The 12233-nt window shown below is 33.9% G+C and overlaps 1 long non-coding RNA gene across 2 annotated transcripts; it reads left to right on the plus strand.

Moving 5' to 3' along the window:
- The first annotated feature begins 2637 nt into the window (after positions 1 to 2637).
- LOC137623332 (uncharacterized) lies at positions 2638 to 11776 on the plus strand. Of its 2 annotated transcripts, none has more exons than XR_011040599.1 (4): positions 2638 to 2679; positions 6364 to 6492; positions 10421 to 10551; positions 10967 to 11776. It is a non-coding gene; the product is annotated as an uncharacterized lncRNA (long non-coding RNA). The 2 variants fall into 2 exon arrangements; XR_011040598.1 differs by having other exon boundaries at positions 2647 to 2675.
- The last annotated feature ends 457 nt before the right edge of the window (positions 11777 to 12233 follow it).

Raw genomic sequence — 12233 nt, forward strand, 5'->3', positions numbered from 1 at the left:
AAAAGAATAAGGTAAACAAAGGGGAAGCTACTAAAAGAAACCCTTTAAAGATAAACACGTCCCAGACGGTTTAGCAGTTATTTACCGCAGCTAAAAGAAAGACGAAAAAAAAGATGAGGAGAGAAATTCCATTTACTCTTCCGACTTTATCTTTTCTTTACATCGCCCAGAGACTTCATATTCAGACTCAAGGTTGAAGTTTCAGCTCGGTAAAACGTAATAGTATGATGACTTTAGATCTTGATGTTTTCAGTAACTTTTTAAAGTTTTTAACAATGGCTACGTCCCTCTACGTTATCATCAATTATTAAGCCTATAAAGTTGTGATGATTTATTATTATTTGTCTTATTTTAAAGGAAGTAGGTTTGAATCCTGATCAGGTTGTGTATGCGTATTATATATAACTATTTAAAGGTTTGAATTATTCTCTCATATTGGTTATTGTGAATTATCTTTTAATTGTTTGTCATTATTTGATTACCACAGGTGTGTAACCTCATCAAATCAAGAGTCTTCACATTCATAGGGATTTTGAACCTATTTAATCGATCACGCATCTGCTCAAAAAGAATGATCAGATCTTCATTTGACTCTTTTTCTTTTTTAGCTGAGTGTGGCAGATTAAGTAAGATCATTTTTCTCTTTGAAAAAAATTCGAAAAAAATCAGGGATGGAAATAAGCTACCAGAATTTTTCTAAATTCAGGATACTTTTTTTAATTGTAATTTTGTAAGTTAGCCTCGCCAGTACTTGGATGGGTGGTCACTCAAGTCTTTGACTTCATTGTTGTAGGAAGTCACGTCAAAATTGCTGAAGTTGTGACAAACATTATTTGCATAGTATGAACAGTAGTGGACCAATATGAAAGAGGCAAAACCTGATGAATGGGAGTTAGGAGTGTTGGTGAAAATGACGAAAAAAAGAGATCTGCCTTATTGCAATGATTACAGAGGCATCACACTTACGTCAGTTGTCAGGAAAATATATAGTATGTTCATTGTAAGTAGACTAGCTAGAAAGATTGATGAAAAGTTTAGAGATGAATAAGCAAGATTTAGAAAAGATAGAATTTGTACTGACAAAATTTTCATTTCAAGACATATGGTACAGCAATGGGTAGAATATAGAAATCCACTTTTGATGGCATTTGTGGACTATAAAAAAAAGCCTCTGATAGTGTGCACCGGCCAATTTTGTGGAGAGTCCTACGTTGTTATGGAGTTCCTCCTAAATATTTAAATTTGAATAAGTCTGTTCATGAGCATAGCAAGTGCAAAGTTGATGTTAGTGAGTCCTATCAAATGAATTTCCAGTGAACAGTAGAGTACTCCAAGGGAATGTGTTATCGCCTACGTTGTTTATCCTCCTCATGGATTTTGTAATGCATAGAATAGTTGGGGATGGTGGAGAAGGATTGGATTAGATTGGTAACAGGATAATAGCTGACCTAGAGTATGCTGATGACGCTCTCCTTATTAGAAGAACACCACGGGACTTGCAAAGCTTGCTTACCAGAATGAACGAAATGTCACATGAGGTTGGGATCAAGAAAAATAGAATAAAGACATGGGTGATGAGTACGGAATATGCAATGGAATATGAAATGTCATTGGAAGGAGAAAGGATTAATGAGGCGGAATCCTTTAAATGTTTAAGAAAAGTGATATCCAAGACAGGATCTTTAGAATTTGAGATTAATGAAAGATTGAAAAAAGCAAATCAGACAATGGCTAGGTTAATTAAAATCTTGAAATCAAATCGTCTGAAATTACATATAAAAATCAGGCGATCGGTGTTACTGTATGGACAAGAGTCGTAGTATGACAATGAAACAATACCCAACGGATTTTGTAGATTTGAGAACAAAGCCCTCAGAAGAATATTGGGAATCAAAGGACAGGTCAGGATTAGAAATGAAACTATAAGAGAGATTACTCGAGTACCATATGTGGATGAGATCATAGTAGGGGTAGATGGGGATGTTTTGGGCATGCTCTTCGTACTCCCCAAGAGAGATTAGTTCACCAAACTTTCACCTGGGCTCCAGAAGGCACTAGAAGAGTTGCAAGACCCAGGCCTACATGGCTGAGGACTATGAAGCGTGAAGTAGATGATGAATGAAGAAGTATTGATTTAAAAGCTCAAGATAGAGACGACTGGCGAAATCCAGCCGAGGCCCTCTGCGTCAATAGACGTAGGAGGAGATGATGATGATGATGAAATTGAAATTATGTGTAAAACTCTCCAAATCTGTGATTTAAAAAATTAGTAAAAAGGGAAAACAAATAATTAATAATTGTTGTTTCCTTTGGTCAAAGTTTATTCAGCTATGACAATTCTACGTTTTATGCATTTCAATTTTTTATTGTAGAGTAAGTTACGTGAAATTGTAAAACCACATACTGATCATTTGTATTTTTTTTTTTTTCAGATTTATTGGAAGGTGGTGTCATTGGTCTTCAAATACTATTGGTTCTGAAACATAAACATAGATAGCAGCACCGTTCATACAAGGACACTAAAGCTAAGGAAGCAGTTGTGGATTTGTGCTTCGTTGGTTTGTCATCCTTGTTCAGTCAATGGGGACCCAAAGATGGAAGTCATTTACTCAGAGTACTTAGTTTGCATTGAAAGTGTTGTTGGAGTAGTTCTCATGGATGATCAACTTAGTGCCGTAGGTAGAATATTCGAAATATTTTATTTTCCGTTTTTGCTGTACAATTTTTCGTCAAGGCTATTATAGTTGGATATATTGTCTGCACGTTTGTGTTTATAAAGCTTGCTTTCGTAGAATCTGTCGTTTAAATAGCATTTTTGTTATACTTTTTATTTTTTGTTTATTTACGCTAGAATTTCAAATTCAATCAAATTAGTTATAGCCTAGTGCTAGAATAGGAATTCTAAATTTTATCTAAATTGTTCCTTCGAATAAATGGATTTTTTACCATTCTTCTTTGTATTAGGGTAACTGGTTGTCGGGATTGTTATTGCAGTTGGACACTTTATTTTTATTCTATAATTTCCGTCGGCTGATGATTGTGGTGTAAATATAGTTCTTAACAACCTAATCCAATTGAAAGTTTTTTGTATAAATCAACTGCCAAAATTTTCAACTTGACCAGTAGATCAGTGAGCTGTAATTAGTCTCGTTCATGTATCTTGAATAGCCTGCGCTGTTATATTAATTTAGTTTTGTTCAGTTTAACTCTAACGATTGGAGCTAGTTATTTCTAGTTATAGTAGTCAGGCCTAATATGTCTAATCTCTCCATACATCTGACAACACTTGGGTAACGAGAAAATTCTCTCAATGGGTTCTACTGCACTAATTAAGTTTACTTGGTAAGCAGTTTAAGATACAAAAATTAGACTGATCTTCTCTACTCTTGTGTGGTGCCTTAGCCTCTGTATCATGGTCTTTCAGTGATATAGGGCTTCTTGCCCGAGGGTACACGATGGCATACTTGTTTCCTTACTTAATCACTGGGCTATTTTACTTGCTGGTGCCCTTGAGCTAAGAGCATCATTCGGTTCCAAATGGGGCTGTAGCTTGACTAATAATAATGGTGATTATAATGCGCTTCTAGTTTTCCGCACTACAGTTTTCCCTTGTTGCCCATCTCGGCATAATAATTATGCACTTCTAGTTTTCTAAAATACCACATTGTTTTCCCTTGTTGCCCAACTCCATAGTAGACTAAATGATACTGTCAGATGCTACGTGACGAATGACCTTTTGACTGTTCAGGGCATCGTTTTTCATATGGATTTTACTGCTAAATTCAATTAATGAAACAAAGCTTTTAGGGAAAATTTACCCATTTAAAGAATTTATCGGCTTTCAAGTTTTGAAAGTCTTTTGTAGTTGTTCACCTTTTGACTAGTTAAGTATATTTGTTTCATATAAAATAGTTATTCGTTGGTTATTAGTTCTAAGACACTAATTTAAAGAAGAGTTTTGGCCAGTAGTTTTTCCCGAATATAAATCTAATTCATTAAACTAAGTTTAGTGCACGTAGTAAATTCAACTTGTTGGCAATAGCGCTATCAAAAATTTGATAAGAGAATAAATCATTTTTTTTCAAGTGTCCTAAGGTTGTGAGTTAAGAGGCTTAAACTACAATTTCCAGTTTTCTGTAGTATTTATTTTAGAACTTGTAAGTTAAAAGTTATGGATGTATAAGTTTTAAGTAAAAGGCAAGTCTCTTTCATTTCATTTAATCAGTACTCAAAGAAAACCTGTTACTTCAGTTAGTGAGTGCGTGGGGTGCATAATTCGATATTAAGAATGTGATCCTCGAATAATTTTTTTCTGTAAGTACTGAATTGAGAAAATGGGTTACTCGCCATACTATTTAATAAACTGATTAAATGGTTTCAACCTGTCATGCTATTCAATCTTTGAATAGCAAACTGGCTGTTAATATTTCAATATTGAACAGGGTGAAGCATGTCTAGTTTTTTTAATTAATGTTTGTTTTATTTATTTATTTTTTTTTTGTAATTTCCTTATTTTATTCCATCATTGAATTTACTTTTCCCGATGTTGGAGCCTTTGGACTTAAAGGATACTTTTCAAACTAGATGTATAGCATACTAATAGGAGTGGAGAAAGTTCCATTTTGTGACATTTAGGTTAAGAGTAACAAATAAAGTTTCCAGGCATTGTCGAATGGTGGCTTGATAGCTGTTGACATTACCTAGTCACTTGAATGTAAATGTGTAAATTTTCGCTTATAGCGTTAGTAATAGTATATAGAAATTCAGTAAAGTCAATTATATTTGATTGAAGAAGCCAAATTTAGTTATTTTGGAATTTTACATTCTACTTTTAGCAAAGATTAGTAATTTATGTGAGTATTGGTGGCAAATTCTGCGGCTTTAGGAATCTAAAGCTTCCACTGAACAGACTTGTGAAAGCTAGTCTTAAATTCATAAAAACATATTTTATAGGTAAATTTGATAAAAATTAAATTTAAATTCTATAATTATTAAAGAATTACTTTTAGGTAAATTGGAATTACAAGTAAATAATTTTATATTTTTAAAAAGTTAGATAAAAGATAAGTTTAAGAATATCTAAGTTCAATTTTAATCTTAGTTTCGCTTTGGATACACCTTCTCCCCCTGTCTTGGATCTCTGCTGTCGTGCGAATGTTATTGATAGCCAGGATGCCTTGTCCTCTTGTGAGAAAATGCCCGGAAAAACACTATCGGAATTTCTATAGTGAAGACTTCGGTTAAATCACTTAAGTTTACTGTTGATTTTGATAGTTAAATGTAAATGTTAGGTTAAGACTAGATAATAGTTCTTAGTGCTAAGAAAATCTATTACACGGAAATTAAATCTACCAGCTCCATAGGCTTTTGTATAAAGTTCTAACTACTTTATTTTTAAGAAATCCTTAGAGGGAATTTGCACGACCTTGTGCATTTGTCTAGATTATACCACTAAATGAAAAATTTAAATACTGTTAACCTTTTTAAGAGGTACATTAGTTTACTAGCTAGTCTTAAAATCCCTGTGTAGCCTGTTCATTAAAAAAAAATCATGCGCTAAGACCTGTCGGAAATGTCTGGTCGAGACTTAACTTTTTTAAATTTAAAAGATTTTAATCTGTCGCTCCCTTTTACTTTAAGGGATACTCTTAAAAATTATGCCGGGTGGTGGTGTTAATCTACGGGCCGACCACGGTCCAGATATACAGACCTTGGGGCCGACCAAGGGCATGGCCCGTGCCAACGAGAACTGTTGGCTATAATCTACAGATAGTAGTGTTAATTCTCCAGGAATTCCTTCCTTCGTGTAAGGGAGGACATGTATTTCAAACGTTGAACGACCATTTAATTTATATGCTACAAAATTAGCCCTATAGGGAGACCCTAGATGACATTACTTTTATTTTTTAGAAAAGTGATTACTCTTGGCAGTTACGGTACAGTATTCAGTTAAGATAGTGACAGTAAATTTTTACTGAAATATTGAAACTGGCTATGCCGGGTTTATAGTTCATTTCTAACTATTCTTTTTTTAAACTTTGATCTGTTAAGTGAAAAGCAATGAAAATCATTGGCAAGAATGAGATTTTTTATTTTACCCGTTGCTTTTAAGAAAGTGTTTCTGAACTTCAGTTCTGCTAACTTAAAGATAAGTCTTAGCCAATTCTTGACTGATGGGTTTTTGAATCTGGCTTTCTCCTGTTAAATGTTCACGCCAGATAAGAGAATTTCACGCCAGATAAGAGAATTCCTACGGGAATCATAATTTTCAAGCTCTATTTTTATTTGCGAACTAGCTTTAAGTACTCAATTTGTATGATACACTGTAGGTAGTATGACCTAACAAAGCATAAAATTTTTCAGATTGACGAAACGTTGGACAGGCATGCTCTACATTTTCTAATTCCGGTAGACTAATACTCTTAAAATACTTGGTCTTTCACCGCTTATAATTCTTACATTATGGAACGATCCTTGGATAGTTTGTCAAAGGTAAGTCTAACTTACGAAATATTGTCACTGATTTTGAAGTAACTTTTTTTGTATAATATAGATATATAAGCTAAAATATATAGCTATAGTTTACTATGCTAAAGCTCTTTAAACTGTTGGAGTAAATATCCACTTACAAGAAAAACACATGAAAGAAAATACCCTACGGTTAGAGCAAATATCCACTTAAAAGAAGCACACATGAAAGAAAACTAACTAGTGTACATGTATTAGTTCCTTAAGAAGAATGTTTAGCTCGCATTCTAGTAATGTTAATTTTTTAACTTGAAAGAAAATCTAACTAGTGCAGAAATTTGTCTCTAGTTTAATCCTTCCTTCTGCAGTTTGATATGGGAAAATACTCTTGTTAAACTAATTTTTTAATTCCTTCTCATTTGTACAACATGAGTCTCAATGAATTTGAACAGTTTCCAGGTAAGACTTCTCTATGGAAGCTAGCAACACCTAGATTACTGAAAGTCACTAAGTCCACTAGACTTTGAAAAGTTATCTCTTGGTTACTATTGTAAACTACTATTCGATCTGTGGAACTTCAAATACACTTAAAATACACGCCGTGAAGCTGTCTGCACCAGGGAAATTGAACAACTGGATCTGCATGAGTCTTCCTAAAAGACCTGGCATGTTTCCAGTTTCTGGTTAATCTGGTGTGAAGTAAAGGACTGCTTATGACTGAGCGAAGCCGTATCATAATGTCTGGATGATTACCATAGTTTCTACTTAATCTGGTGTGAAGTGAAGGACTGCTTCGACTTAAGCGTAGCATCATCTGTGGATAATTACCATAGTTTCTACTTAATCTGGTGTGAAGTAAAGGATTACTTATGACTTCAGCGAAGCATTATCATCCCAGGATATAGTTGCATATTTAGCTTGTGAACTTTAATATTTATTTTATAAACTTTCATTTGAATGTGCCTCATTTAGTTTTTGTTTAAATAACTTTTTTAATTTAAGAATTTTGATAAAAATTAAATGCTCAAATTTGTATAGTAAGTAAAGCTTCAAACTTTGTAACTAGATTCAAATCTAGTTTTAATATTATTTTGCTACTTATAATTTTGTGCTCAATTAGTGGGTGAAATTTCTTTTTGAAGTTTTCAGTTAAATTTTTCAGTTACACCTGTATTTGTCATGAACGTTTTTTATCACAATTGAATAAATTAAAATCAATGTTTTTAAGTAACTTACTCGGTAACAACCTCATTACTCGGTGACAACCTTGTTTTTAGGCTGAAGCGAGAACCAAATCTAGGTTAGAAAAGTCACTGGGCCATGGGTAATTGGGTATAATGGAACAATGAACTAAATTTGATTAGATGGGAGCTTTCTTACAACAAATATTTTTCTTACGGAGAATATTTTGCTTTCAACTAAAACTTTATTTTAACCGATAAAGTTCTCGTTATCCCCACCCCCATACCTCCTGACAGGCCCATGTGGGAACCTTAGCTCTGTGTGGCCGAAAACTGTATTTCAAATCTATTGGAAGCCACAGAACCTAACTACTCTAATAACCTAGTTCGAAGGTCACAGACCAAGCCGGGTGGAAAGACCCATTCCCCCAACCAGATCTGACCTGCCAAGGTCAAACCTAAATGTATACAAAAAAAAATTGATTTTGGTATAGATGCCAGAGAATTTTGTACAAAGGCTGGTTTTATCGGCTAGTTTTGCCAGCAATTTAACCCCACCAAAATACCCCGGTTACCCGAGTGGCCCTAATGGCCATAGGGTACTAAGTTAATCATTAACTCTTTTTGGCGTAAAGGTATCTTCTAAAAGTTTTTGTTACATAAAAACTAATTTTATTTGTAAAACATTTGTGTAATCAACCCTAAAGGTTAATCTCAATGGGTCATTTTTAACTTGTCTGATTTAAGGTATCCCTATTAGCATTGCTAAAGTAATTTGGATTTTTGGTAGCAGGAACTTGTAAGTCTTGAAACATTGAATGTCTTTTGATTTGCTAAGGTACTAATATAAGCGATAAGCAAACTGCCACAGTTGAAATACGAACAATGGGTAGTTCGTCCACTAGATCTACTTAATTTGGCCAGATTTTAAATTTAAAACCTTTAAAATTGCAAACTTAATTGGTTGCCGATTGGGGGTACTCTTTTGAAGTTTGAGATAAAATTTAGAACTATGTATCTTAGCCTACTAGGTTATAGAGGCTTCTGCAAAGCTTAACCGTAAGTGACATAAGATATAAAAATATCACAATCTTTAGCCAAAATGTGCCAGATAAAATTAAAGGTATACTTACCAGGTAATAAAGTTAAAGATTAGGCACCAAATTAAATATCGGATTTTGAAAGTTAAGGGTTATATTTTGGGCTTTTATTTTGATATTTAATTTAAATGTAAACTGTTCTACAGCTTTATAAGCATAAATGTAACTAACTAAACAGTTTAGGAAGTAAAGGTAAGTTATGCTACACCTTTATAAGCATAAATGTAACATTCAACAGTTTTGGAAGCCGTAAAAGAAGCATTTTACTTAAAACCTTAAAATTCTTACGGTAACCGCCCTTTGTGCTGTAGAAAATAACTAACATTTAAATCCATATCATATGGGTAAAAACTGAATTTGGCTCTAACAAATTGGAGATCTCTGGGGTCTACCCTGTATAGTGTACTAGAAATATAAATGCTATTTAAAGGCATAATGGACAGTGACAATACAATTATAGGTAAATTCCCAAAAGACCGCCCTTGTATTCATATGACCAGTCCCTGAAGCCGCCGCCTCCTCCCAAGCTATGACTAGAGAGGGGAGAAAATGCCTGCTGATGACTTAGTAGGCAGCCATATACTGTAGGTTTCCCCAAACCTGCCACTCCCATTCCTTGCTCAGAAGGTTGAGGTTGCACACACAAAACTCTAGATTGAGTGGTCCTCTAACCTCAGTCTAAGGCAACGTCTAGTAGGAAAGTTTCTATTTGGCTAATAGTTACCACAACCCGTAAGAAGCCTCAATGGGCACTAATTTGAAACTTAAAGTACTTTATTTTTCACAAAGCTGTGTTATCTAATCAGCCTTAAAGCTGTGTAATTATCCTTAGTGTTTAAAGTCACAATGAATACAAATAGAAAATCCACAATTTTTATTTTGGTGTAATGACCACGCACTATTTTTGTAAGCTTCATGAACTCCCGGGGCTTTTAGCAAGCTGAAAGATTTTCTTTAATATAGAAAGATAAAATGGACCTTTTTTACTTATATATTTTCTTCCAATTCTCATTGGTTTGTTAGAAATTTTAAAGGGTTTAAACAAGGGCAAGGATTCAGGAATGAGCTGCTCTTGATTCAGAATTGGTTGATAAAAGCTTTATACTAGATTGCTGAAGTTAAGACTTTAAGTTCTCTTGGGAATGTCCCAATGGGGTATGCATCATTCCCATACGAGGGGCAAATACAGGGTGGGCACTCTGATTTGCCTGTAAATCCTTTCTTGAAAAGTGATTACTCTTGGTAGTTACGGTACAATATTCAGTTCAGATTGTTATAGTAATTTTTACTGAAATATTTGAAACTGGCTATGCCGGGCTTAGAGTTTATTTCTAACTATTTTTTTAAACTGATCTGTCAAGTGAAAAGCAATGAAAATCAGTGGCAAGAATGAGATTTTTTATTTTACCCGTTGCTTTTAAGAAAGTGTTTCTGAACTTCAGTTCAGTTCTCCTGCTAACTTAAAGATAAGTCTTAGCCAATTCTTGACTGATGGGTTTTTGAATCTGACTTTCTCCTGTTAAATGTTCACGCCAGTTAAGAGAATTCCTACGGGAATCATAATTTTCAAACACTATTTTTAATTACGAACTGAATTTCTAACTTTAAATACTCTATTTGTATGATAAACTATAGGTAGTGTATGACCTAAAGAAGCATAAAATTTTTCAGATTGACGAAACGTTGGACAGGCATGCTCTAAATTTTCTAATTCCGGAAGACTAATACTCTTAAAATACTTGGTCTTTCACCGCTTGGATAATTCTTACATTATGGAACGATCCTTGGATAGTTTGTCAAAGGTATGTCTAACTTACGAAATATTGTCACTGATTTTTAAGTAACTTTTTTGTATAATATAGAGATATAAGCTAAAATAGATAGCTATAGTTTACTATGCTAAAGCTCTTTAAACTGTTGGAGTAAATATCCACTTACAAGAAAAACACATGAAAGAAAATACCCTACGGTTGGAGTAAATATCCACTTAAAAGAAAAACGCATGAAAGAAAACTAACTAGTGTACAGGTATTAGTTCCTTCAGAAGAATGTTTAGCTCACATTCTAGTAATGTTAATGTTAGTTCATTTGTGAAAGAATTAACTTAAAGAAAATCTAACTAGTGCAGAAGTTTTAGTCTCTTATAAAGTTTAATCCTTCCTTCTGCAGTTTGATATGGGAAAATACTCAACTAATTCTTTAATGCCTTCCTTGAAGGGCTTCTCATTTGTACAACATGAGTCTCTCAATGAATTTGAAGTTTCCAGGTAAGACTTCTCTATGGAAGCTAGCAACACCTAGATTCCTGAAAGTCACTAAAGCTACTAGACTTTGAAAAGTTACCTCGTGGTTACTATTGTAAACTACTATTCGATCTGTGGAACTTCAAATACACTTAAAATACACGCCGTGAAGCTGTCTGCACCAGGGAAATTGAACAACTGTTTCTGCATGAGTCTTCCTAAAAGACCTGGCATGTTTCCAGTTTCTGGTTAATCTAGTGTGTAGTAAAGGACTGCTTATGACTGAGCAAAGCCGTATCATAATATATGGATGATTACCATAGTTTCTACTTCATCTGGTGTGAAGTAAAGGACTGCTTAGACTTAAGCGAAGCATCATCTCTGGATAATTACCAGAGTTTCTACTTCATCTGGTGTGATGTAAAGGATTACTTATGACTTCAGCGAAGCATTATCATCCCAGAATATAGTTTCATATTTAGCTTGTGAACTTTAATATTTATTTTACAAACTTTCATTTGAATGTGCCTCATGGAGTTTTTGCTTGAATAACTTTTTTAATTTAAGAATTTTGTTAAACATTAAATGCTCAAATTTGTATAGTAAGTAAAGCTTCAAACTTTGTAACAAGATTCAAATCTAGTTTTAATATTTTGCTACTTATAATTTTGTGCTCAATTAGTAGGTGAAATTTCTCTTAGAAGTTTTCAGTTAAATTTTTCAGTTACACCTGTATTTGTCATGAATGACTTTTATCACTCTTGAATAAATTAAAATTAATGTTTTTAAGTAACTTACTCGGTAACAACCTTGTTTTTAGGCTGAAGCGAGAACCAAATCTAGGTTAGAAAAGTCACTGGGCCATGGGTAATTGGGTATAATGGAACAATGAACTAAATTTGATTAGATGGGAGCTTTCTTACAACAAATATTTTTCTTACGGAGAATATTTTGCTTTCAACTAAAACTTTATTTTAACCGATAAGTTCTCGTTATCCCCACCCCCATACTTCCTGACAGGCCCATGTGGAACCTTAGCTCTGTGTAGGCGAAAACTGTATTTTAAATCTATCAGAAGCCACAGAACCTAACAAACTCTCATAACCTAGTTCGAAGGTCACAGACCAAGCCGGGTGGAAAGACCCATTCCCCCAACCAGATCTGACCTGCCAAGGTCAAACCTAAATGTATACAAAAAAAAATAATTTTGGTACAAATGCCAGAGAATTTTGTACAAAGGC

This window comes from Palaemon carinicauda, chromosome 2, assembly GCF_036898095.1.
Source record: "Palaemon carinicauda isolate YSFRI2023 chromosome 2, ASM3689809v2, whole genome shotgun sequence".
Classification (NCBI taxonomy): Eukaryota; Metazoa; Arthropoda; class Malacostraca; order Decapoda; family Palaemonidae; genus Palaemon; species Palaemon carinicauda.